We start from the raw sequence: 11,816 nt of genomic DNA, 5'->3' as shown, positions 1-11,816 counted from the left end.
TCTAGTCCCTTGCAGACGTAGTAGATGTTGGTTTTGGTTCTCGTATTAAATCAAATTTTTGCACTACTGTTTTTGACCAAAACAGTTGATAACTGCAAAGGACATTACCGGTAATGAATATAACACCCCCGGAAAAATAGTACACCTAGAAAGACGACGTCGATTTTGATCTGTTGACAGCATATGGTTCAAATGGCTCTGAGCACTATGGGACTCAACTGCTGTGGTCATCAGTCCCCCAGAACTTAGAACTACTTAAACCTAACTAACCTAAGGACATCACACACAGCCATGCCCGAGGCAGGATTCGAACCTGCGACCGGCGACAGCATATGGAACCTGGGTGATAGCAGATGTACTGATGATGGTTACAAAGTCGTCCACCAACAGATAGCGTAGTGGCATAGCTAACACAGCGTCGTAACTGCCGTCTGCTTCACATCTGCTGTGCAGCAAGTTATGTAAATTCAAGTATTAACTGAGTTTTTCTTACTTGTCACTTCTTTTTCCGTGTGTTTTTGCTTTTATGCTTTAATTTTCCAGTACTAGTAATAGTGTTCCATTGATTTCGTGTTTGTTTTGGATACAGTCGAGAGACAGGTAGTGCTTACTTTGTTTCCAACAAGAAGTGTCTAGTAACCACAGTTTAGTCAGCTATCAGCCACCTTCATTGAATTAGCAATCTAGTTAAAAGTTGATTAACTCTCTACAGTAAATTTTTGATTTCTTAGGATGGATAGGATGTGTGACTGCTGTTTACGGACGCAGGAGGAGCTGGCCACTGTTCGCAAACAGCTGAACGTGTTGATGGCTGCGGTCAGCCGTCTTTAGGCCGCTGCCTCGGAGTGTAGCGGCAGTGGGGTCTGGTGCGTCGCATGGTACACCCCAGGTGTTACATGCTTCACCCACGGTCCCTGCTGTCGAGGCATCTTAGCGGGTACCGGGCGTGGTTGGGCCACCCTCTCCCCAAGGGGAGTGGCGGGTTCAGCGGCGTTCGTGTCGTACGAGGCGGTGGGTCAATGTGGAGGCTGGCCGTGTGGCATCGCCCGCTCTGCCTGTGAGTGGACATGTGGCCGCTCCTTCAGCAAGGTCCATGCAGGCACACGGGGGGAGGGGTTTATTAGTGATTGGGAGCTCCAATGTTAGGCGGGTGATGGAGTCCCTTAGGGAAATAGCGGAAAGGTAGGGGAAGAAGGCCAGTGTTTACTCTGTCTGCTTGCCGGGGGGTCCCATTCGAGATGTGGAGGAGGCCCTGCCGGCGGCGATAGAGAGCACTGGGTGCACCCGACTGCAAATTGCTGCTCATGTCGGCACCAATGACTCCTGCCGTCTGGGTTCAGAGGTCATCCTCAGTTCATACAGGCGGCTGGCGGAGTTGGTGAAGGCGGAAAGCCTCGCTCGCGGGGTGGAATCTGAGCTTACTATTTGTAATATAGTTCCCAGAATCGATCGCGGTCCTCTGGTTTGGAGCCGAGTGGAAGGCTTAAACCAGAGTCTCAGACGATTCTGCGGAGATCTGTGGTGCACATTTCTCGACCTCCGCTATCTGGTAGAGAAAAAATGGTTCAAATGGCTCTGAGCACTATGGGACTCAACTGCTGAGGTCATTAGTCCCCTAGAACTTAGAACTAGTTAAACCTAACTAACCTAAGGACATCACAAACATCCATGCCCGAGGCAGGATTCGAACCTGCGACCGTAGCGGTCTTGCGGTTCCAGACTGCAGCGCCTTTAACCGCGCGGCCACTTCGGCCGGCTATATCTGGTAGAGAAATGTAGGGTCCCCTGAATAGGTCCGGCATGCACTACACGCAGGAAGCCTCTACAAGGGTAGCGGATTACGTGTGGAGTGCACATATGGGTTTTTTAGGTTAGAGAATTCCCTCCCTAGGCCCGGTTAGACGCTTCCTGAGACGCGACAAGGTAGTAGTAGGCAAAATGCAACAGGGAATAACAATATTAATGTGGCAATACTAAACTGCAGGAGCGTCTATAGAAAGGTTGCAGAACTGCTCTCATTAATAAACGGTCACAATGCCCACATAGTATTAGGGACGGAAAGTTGGCTGAAACCATATGTAAATAGTAATGAAATTCTAAACTCAGGTTCGAATGTATACCGCAGAGACAGGCTAGACAGTGAAGGGGGAGGCGTGTTTATAGCGGTAAAAACTGCAATAGTATCGAAGGAAGTTAACGGAGATCCGAAATGTGAAATAATTTGGGTGAAGGTCAATGTTAAAGCAGGCTCAAAACATGCTAACTGGATGCCTCTATAGGCCCCCTGGCTCAGCAGCGGTTGTGGCAGAGCACCTGAAAATTTGGAAAATATTTCGAGCAGATTTCCCGACCATGTTATAGTTCTGGGTGGAGGTTTTAATTTACCAGATATAGACTGGGAGACTCAAACGTTTACAACGGGTGGCAGGGACAAAGAATCCAGTGAATTTTTTTAAGTGCATTATCTGAAAACTACCTTGAGCAGTTAAACAGAGAACCGACCCGTGGCGATAACATATTAGATCTTCTGGTGACAAACAGACCCGAACTATCTGACACAGTTAACGCACAACAGGGACTCAGCGATCATAAAGCGGTTACTACATCGATGATTTCAGCCGTAAATAGAAATATTAAAAAAGGTAGGAAGATTTTTCTGTTTAGCAAAAGTGATAAAAAGCAGATTTCAGAGTACTTGACGGCTCAACACAAAAGTTTTTATTCAAGTACAGATAGTGTTGAGGAACAGTGGACGAAGTTCAAAACCATCGTACAATATGCGTTAGATGAGTATGTGCCAAGCAAGATCGTAAGAGATGGAAAAGAGCCACCGTGGTACAACAACCGAGTTAGAAAACTGCTACAGAAGCAAAGGAAACTTCACTGCAAACATAAACATAGCCAAAGCCTTGCAGACAAACAAAAATTACACGAAGCGACATGTAGTGTGAGGAGGGCTATGCGAGAGGCGTTCAATGAATTCGAAAGTAAAGTTCTATGTACTGACCTGGCAGAAAATCCTAAGAAGTTTTGGTCTTATGTCAAAGCGGTAGGTGGGTCAAAACAAAATGTCCAGACACTCTGTGACCAAAATGGTACTGAAACAGAGGATGACAGACTAAAGGACGAAATACTAAATGTCTTTCTCGAAAGCTGTTTCACAGAGGAGGAGAGCACTGTAGTTCCTTCTCTAGATTGTCGCACAGATGACAAAATGGTAGATATCGGAATAGATGACAGAGGGATAGAAAAACAATTAAAATCGCTCACAAGAGGAAAGGCCGCTGGACCTGATGGGATACCAGTTCGATATTACACAGAGTACGCGAAGGAACTTGCCCCCCTTCTTGCAGCGGTGTACCGTAGGTCTCTAGAAGAGCGTAGCGTTCCAAAAGATTGGAAAAGGGCACAGGTCATCCCCGTTTTCAAGAAGGGACGTCGAACAGATGTGCAGAACTATAGACCTATATCTCTAACGTCGATCAGTCGTAGAATTTTGGGACACGTATTACATTCGAGTAAAAAATGGTTCAAATGGCTCTGAGCACTATGGGACTTAACTTCTGAGGTCATCAGTCCCCTAGAACTCAGAACTACTTAAAGCTAACTAACCTAAGGACATCACACACATCCATGCCCAAGGCAGGATTCGAACCTGCGACCGTAGCGGTCGCGCAGTTCCATACTGAAGCGCCTAGAACCGCTCCGCCACTCCGGCCGGCTACGTTCGAATATAATGACTTTTCTGGAGACTAGAAATCTACTCTGTAGGAATCAGCATGGGTTTCCAAAAAAGAGGATCGTGTGAAACCCAGCTCGCGCTATTCGTCCACGAGACTCAGGCGGCCACAGACACATATTCACAGGTAGATGCCGTGTTTCTTGACTTCCGCAAGGCGTTCGGTACAGTTCCTCGCAGTCGTTTAATGAACAAAGTAAGAGCATATGGACTATCAGACCAATTGTGTGATTAGATTGAAGAGTTCCTAGATAACAGAACGCAGCATGTCATTCTCAGTGGAGAGAAGTCTTCCGAAGTAAGAGTGATTTCAGGTGTGCCGCAAGGGAGTGTCGTAGGACCGATGCTATTCACAATATATATAAATTACCTTGTGGATAACATCGGAAGTTCACTGAGGCTTTTTGCGGATGATGCTGCAGTATATCGAGAGGTTGTAACAATGGAAAATTGCACTGAAATGCAGGAGGAATTGCAACATATTGACGCATGGTGCAGGGAATGGCAATTGAACCTCAATGTAGACAAGTGTAATGTGCTGCGAATACAAAGAAAAAAAGATCCTTTATCATTTAGCTACAATATAGCAGGTCAGCAACTGGAAGCAGTTAATTCTATAAATTATCTGGGAGTAGGCATTAGGAGTGATTTAAAATGGAATGACCATATAAAACTAATCGTCGGTAAAGCAGATGCCAGACTGAGATTCATTGGAAGAATCCTAAGGAAATGCAATCCAAAAACAAAGGAAGTAGGTTACAGTACACTTTTTCGCCCACTGCTGAATACTGCTCACCGGTGTGGGATCCGTACCAGACAGGGTTGATAGAAGAGATAGAGAAGATCCAACGGAGAGCAGCGCGCTTAGTCACAGGACAGTCACAGTCACAGACAGTCGTTCTTCCCGCGAACCATACGCAACTGGAACAGAAAAGGGAGGTAATGACAGTGGCACGTAAAGTGCCCTCCGCCACACACCGTTGGGTGGCTTGTGGAGTATAAATGTAGATGTAGATGTAGACGTAGATCATTTAGTGATCGCGAAAGCGTTACGGAGATGATAGATAAACTCCAGTGGAAGACTGCAAGAAGACGCTCAGTAGCTCGGTACGGACTTTTGTTGAAGTTTCGAGAAGATACATTCACCGAGGAGTCAATCAGTATATTGCTCCCTCCTACGTATATCTCGCGAAGAGACCATGAGGATAAAATCAGAGAGACTAGAGCCCACACAGAGGCATACCGACAATCTTTCTTCCAACGAACAATACGAGACTGGAATAGAAGGGAGAACCGATAGAGGTACTCAAAGTACCCTCCGCCGCACACCGTCAGGTGGCTGGCGGACTATGGATGTAGATGCAGATGTAGATGCCCTTCAATAAGTAATGCTCACAGCCAGAAGGCTCAGTGTGGCGCAAACGTGTATTCCACTGTAAGAGCAGTGTTAATCTGTTCGCAGTACGGTACTGGATGTTCTGAATGTTATTAAACTTAAATGTTGAACCACTTGCCCCGAACCTTTTATGATATTTTAAGTATTTCATTAGCTGAGTTTTAGTTAAGGAAATTGTGTCAATTTGATTCACAGTGGTTATAATTTTTTTTATACTACATCACTTTCGGCCGGATTTGAAAGACACTTCTGATCGATTAGCCACCTCTCAGTCCATTTCTGTTTCGTGACGCAAATATATTCAGTGAAACGCAAAACATTTTGTGTTGACTGTCACAATGTTACAACAAAGAATTTATATCACGTTAAGTTTCGGAGGACACTCACATTTCAGTAACAGGTTAAAAACACTTTTTTGTGCACTTTGTTGGTGTAAAATCGAAGATACAACGTAAGGAAATGATGTTGCAGTGCCAAATGGGAAACCAGTGATCAAGACGGCGCACAACATAAGCGCGACATCGGTGCAGCTGACCTGGTCTGCGCCCGCTGACGGGACCATCCACGGCGAGTTCCTGGGCTACAGACTGGAGTACCGGCCACGCGACGAGGGACCGGAGACCGTCCGCGAGACCTACATCCGCGACTCCAACGTCAACGTGAGTACCCCAAGCGTCAGCTGCAATCTGCACGGCACAGCTCAGCTCTAGCTGCATCCTCGGCGACAATTCTCGCCTTCCAACGCGGCAGCTTTGTCTCAGCATAGTCGTAGATTGCTTCCCTGGCAGAGAATCTCAGCTGGGAGACACTTTTCACGACGGTATCATCGGAACATCTGAACTGGATCGCTCGCCTGCAGAAGTCTGGCTACGGGAAATTCTCCGAACTGCAGCGTATACCTATGTGTTAGGTCACGTAACTCTAATTTCAACGAAGATAAAAAAAGGATATGGAACTATTCTTACTTCTGTTTCGTTTATCATCTGTAAGTTCATCATATTGCTTATATTTAGAATATCTGCACTTAGTTTACATTACATAAAATTCAGTTTTACCGTGCTTCTTAAGCCAGTTACAGAAAATAAGCCAGCTACAGAATATGCCCGTTCATTCAATTCTCAGGTTGTCTCTTATCAGACGTGCTGACCCTTTTTTTTTTTTTTTAGAAATAAATGCGCCCAGTCTTTCGTTGTCTAGAAGCTGGTGAAACATGGAGAAAAAAACTGAACTTCAGAATTTCAAATGAGAACTTGGTACGAAATTAACACCGTGAATGGTGTTCTGAAAACTATTTTTTTTTATTTGGACAGAGTCCTTGGCTTTTTATTTACTGAGATTTTCCTTTATACAAAGATTTCTTTCCAAAATAACAAATACCCGGAAATTATTACATCTTTTACATGAGATCTTAATTTATCCCCTCAGGATGTCCCTCCAGGTGTTTCGATGTTGTCTATCTTCTTCCTCTACGCCATGTCTTCTCATTGTCCCCAGGTTCTCATAGGGCTTCCTATTTTCTTCTTTCCCTATGGTTCCAATTCCAGGGTCATTGTCGGAATTCTGACTTCCTCCATTTTTTCTTACATGCCCGTACCATTGTAACTTCCTTCTATCCATCACATCATGTATTGTTTCTCTTACTTCGATTCTCTTTATTATTTCGTCGTTTCTTACTTTCTCTTTTCTAGAAATTCTTGCTGATCTTCCCCAGAAATCCATTTCTACTGCTTGCAGTTTTTTTAAGTGTTTCAGATTTGTAGTCCAAGTCTCCATTTCATACATAACTACGCTCTCTAGTATCGATTTATATATATCATAAGACTGAGTTGAGCATTCCAATGAACTTCTTTCCACTGCCAATTCTTTTATTAACTTCTACCTCTGATTTTCCCTCCAACTCTAAAACGGATCACAAATAACAGAAAGGGTTGACCTTCTTCATTTTCTTTCCGTCTATGTGTAAGTCATCTGGATCAGTAGTGAGGTATTCTGTCTTCTAGTAATTAATCTTCAATCCCCAGTTTCTATATTCTGTTGCTAGTTGGTTACACATATAATTTGCAACCTCCCCGTCTTGTTCTATAACTACTCGATCGTCAGCAAATAGCAGCTGATGTCAAGAAGCTCCATCTTTAATTTCTAGCCCCCATCCCATTGCGTTTATGAAACGATGTCTTAAGACTGATATCTACAGAGATTTTAAGTAATACAGAGTCCTTTAACTCATGAGGAAGTACTGAATACGATTGGGGAGACGAGAAGTTTGTGCCACAACTCGACTAGAAGAAGGGATCGGTTGGTAGGGCATGTTCTGAGGCATCAAGGGATCACCAGTTTGGTACTGGAGGGCAGCTTGGAGGGTAAAAATCGTAGAGGGAGACCAAGAGATGAATACACCAAACAGATACAGAAGGATGTAGGTTGCAGTAGCTACTGGGAGATGAAGAAGCTTGCACAGGATAGAGTAGCATGGAGAGCTGCATCAAACCAGTCTCAGGACTGAAGACCACAACAACAACAGCCGGCCGCGGTGGTCTAGCGGTTCTAGGCGCTCAGTCCGGAACCGAGCGACTGCTACGGTCGCAGGTTCGAATCCTGCCTCGGGCATGGATGTGTGTGATGTCCTTATGTTTGTTAGGTTTAAGTAGTTCTAAGTTCTAGGGGACTGATGACCACAGATGTTAAGTCCCATAGTGCTCAGAGCCATTTGAACCACAACAACAACAAAAATACAGAGTCCTTGATACCATCGAAAAACTCTTCCTGGAGCTGACAATGTGAGCAGTTTTTAACAAGAAGAACAAGTAGTTTTGTAAGCTATTGGACCAGTGGATGACTTTTATTAACGTTGGAGTGAGGGGGAAAAGCCTCTTCTTATACGTTCCGTGTTGAATAATCTCTTTTTGTCGCATTAAATCTTATAAATATTGCTAGAAAAGAATGTATGTTCCTGTTTAGGTATACGGTAATAGATATTCATAAGGCTTTTCTTCTTTTCCTAAGCACAGCTGTCGCCGCCTTTGTGCAACCCGTAGAATTTTTGCAGTTAGGAACGAACAAAATGATTTTCGTATTAGAGTTTTCATATCATCCTTCATTGTAGACTTTCAGTGATGCGTAGTGTTTTTGACACTCCACCAAAAGAAATAATTAAGGAGTGCCAAATCTGGCGTCCGTTGTGAGCAAGTCATTGGTCTCCTCTAAAAATCCATAGACCATGAAAAATTTCATTCTAAGTACTACTAACCGCCAAGAAAATGCGCCGAACATGTATCTTTCTGCTGCTGCTATAATAACCGTGCTGCTAATGGAACATCTGCTAGTAACGCTGTCAGTGCGTGTTGGAGAAATTGAGTGTTTCACTCATCATTGAACTGTTCATAAAAAGTAAAGGCCGATAACTTCATCACGGATCAGTTCGCAACAGTCAGCTCCAGATGTATCTGGTTGTCTTCCTGACGTAACCAACGTTGAATTTTATCTTCCCAAGAGAGAAAAACTGAATATTTAACTCTCTATTTGATATAAAAGCAGCCTCATCAGTTCACAGTATGAAAGTTAGTAGTCCATGTTTTTAATTAGGAAACGGATGTAGATAGAGATGCTTGCATGGAAAACATCTTCGATTAATGTCTGATGAACATGAAGTGAAACGAACCTAAATCACCATTACCTTGAAACTTTCAGACGGCGTTTCTCCTCATCCCAGAATCCCTTGCCGTTCTTCGTGTGGAAAAATGTTGTTCAAGATACCTGCAGTAAGAAACTCTGCGCTTCTATTGGCTCGAGCCCGTCTTTTGACTTGATTATTACGACTGTGAGTCATTTGCTTATACCACTACTGCGAATCTGTGCTCAAAATCATCAAAAACACGTAGTGACCTGTGGGGACAATCTCAGTATACCTCTGCATAAAGCCGCTCTGTTTCGAGGTAATTCAGGCATCATTCTCGGAGTGAAATAATCAAACCAAATGCCTGTTCGTTGGAATATGCCATTACTGAAAGAATAACAAAATACATTAAATTCCATTACAAAACCGTTTCACGGAGTAATACCAAAACGCCTTTTGTCAGACACAAGTAGTGGCATTGCTGGTGAGGAAATGCGTTATAGGATAATACTTATCACTCGCTTCCGTTGAATGAGCTGGTGTTTCATGGCTTGGAGCTTTGCCAGGAAGGGTATTACAATAGGATCAATCAGCGTGAAATATAAAATAAACCTTTAAGACGAAAGTGTTCGATTTTGACATTAGTATTGAACGGTGCTAATTTTGTACCATTCTCTAGTTTAAAGTTCTGAAGCACAATCAGTTTCCTCCATTTTCAAGCGGTTTCCAGGTCGTGTAAGGCTTACCATTCAATTCGCCCTAATCGGTCTGCCTGAAGCGCATTTTACTTCTAAGTGACCGGACGCGACATTTTCGAAAAACAGTGCCGGCCAATTGGGTGGAAGCACCCTGAACGTAAGATCGTTATACCACTCAGCAGCGTGTACTGGTAAGTTGCCATCTTTCTGATAGCTTGAATTTTTTACGTGACAGGACGCAGTACAAAACTTGGAATCAGTAGGGATTGATCAAGCGTAAATCAAACATTGTTCAGGAGACATAATTTGACAGTTCTGTACGAAACAAACTGTCCTTTAGGTCTATGCTGCAAGTCATGCATCGATTCATTAAGTATAGGGAACTATTCACTTACCGTGATATTATTTTTAGCTACATATTTACGCCCCGTTTTCGAAAGGTACTACTTTCTATGAATCTTACAATGCGTTCACCGTGGTGTGTGACAAAAGATTTTAATCGAGAAACTACAGCATGTATGTCGGCAGAGTAACGGTCTCTCTATGATGCATTAGACGTAAACAGATAATTTTTAAAACACTCGAGGGGACCTGGACGTGAACGGACTGCATTTTTATACATCGCTCTCAGTGCACATTACTCTTTATCTACAACGCGGTGGAAGTTGTATTTTTTTTTACCAACAATGAATGACATTAACCCAAGCTGTAAAAGGAAATTTATTAAAATATCTGTTATAGTGTAAGAATTACAGTATTTTGCCTAATAGATGTTTTTATAATACACGTTCCCACTCTGGTTCCATTTTCTGGTTCATCATCAGTTTAATAGCATTCAAACTGTAGCAGACTCCTGTCAACATTCATAGGAACACATTATGCCTCTCATTTTGTAGTGTGGCGTATATCTGAGGAAACAGAAAAACCCTTATTATACCACATTACTATTTTTTCTAACAAATACCGCTAAAACTATATACAGAATGACAAACATAGATCATGAAACTTCCTGGCAGATTAAAACTGTGTGCCCGACCGAGACTCGAACTCGGGACCTTTGCCTTTCGCGGGCAAGTGCTCTACCACTGAGCTATCGAAGCACGACTCACGACCGGTACTCACAGCTTTACTTCTGCCAGTACCTCGTCTCCTACCTTCCAAACTTTACAGAAGCTCTCCTGCGAACCTTGCAGAACCTTGCAGAGCTTCTGTAAAGTTTGGAAGGTAGGAGACGAGGTACTGGCAGAAGTAAAGCTGTGAGTACCGGTCGTGAGTCGTGCTTCGGTAGCTCAGTGGTAGAGCACTTGCCCGCGAAAGGCAAAGGTCCCGAGTTCGAGTCTCGGTCGGGCACACAGTTTTAATCTGCCAGGAAGTTTCATATCAGCGCACACTCCGCTGCAGAGTGAAAATCTCATTCTGGAAACATAAATCATTTCTGCGATGTATTAGGCATAATACAAAGATACTATCCCATTCTTCACTCTAGAGAAATTTGGTGAACATGGATAAAACCATTGTTAAGTTATATATACCTAATGTTCTGAAAATGTAGTTTCGAGAAAATGGGAAAATAATGTTCACAATGTTTTTGACTCACCGTATGCCTCTTTCAGAACATTCCAACAGCATAATCTTGCTAGCCAGCTGCTTCGTTATCCTCTGTAGATTTCTTCAGGAGCCTTTTCCTTACTCTGGACTCTTTAGAGGTTGGTTCCACAGCCCTTTCAGCTTCAACTAGTTGCTGACAATCTATGACAGTCAGAGCAGCTATCATATTATTTCCTGGCTGGATGCCTAATTTGTCCATTACTTTTGTCCTGCTGATTACACCATCATTTAAACAGATGACAGCATCCATCACAGTACTGTCCATCCAACAAACACTGTTTTTGGTACTCGTTGGCATACGCAGCTGTTGAAACTCTCATTAGGGTTTTGTGTACGGCCATGTGGACATTTGTGAAGTAATTTTTTTATCTGCAAGGTCTCTGTATATTGGCTTTATTGTTTCCATGACTGTGGCAGGCATGGAATGTTTATGGTGATATTCCTTGCCTGAAGCATCACTCACCCCGTACTTGCACCATGAAGTTTCACCTTTAGGGCATAGTCCATGCTGTAGGTTCTCATCAGTAGAAATTTTGTGAAACCAAGTTGCCAGAAGGAAATCTCCAACATTTCGTCTAATTGCATCATATTGAGACAATTTGTCTATTTCACACTTTGTCAGACGACCAATCCCAACTATACATTTTCCGTCTGAGAGTTTCTTACCACTCAGGTTTTTGCACAGCTTACTCAGCCTGGCTCCCATTCGTTTCTGAACATGTCCTATACGCTCCAGCTTCTGTATTTGTGTATCACCATATA

The 11,816-nt window shown here is 43.4% G+C and overlaps 1 non-coding gene across 1 annotated transcript; it reads right to left on the bottom strand.

Annotated features, from left to right (window-relative positions):
* Positions 1 to 10,473: 10,473 nt before the first annotated feature.
* Trnas-cga (transfer RNA serine (anticodon CGA)) lies at positions 10,474 to 10,547 on the bottom strand. Its single transcript has one exon. It is a non-coding gene; the product is annotated as a tRNA-Ser (tRNA).
* Positions 10,548 to 11,816: the final 1,269 nt, after the last annotated feature.

Source organism: Schistocerca nitens, chromosome 3, assembly GCF_023898315.1.
Source record: "Schistocerca nitens isolate TAMUIC-IGC-003100 chromosome 3, iqSchNite1.1, whole genome shotgun sequence".
Lineage (NCBI taxonomy): Eukaryota > Metazoa > Arthropoda > Insecta > Orthoptera > Acrididae > Schistocerca > Schistocerca nitens.
This window is presented reverse-complemented; position numbering and strand designations above follow the sequence as displayed.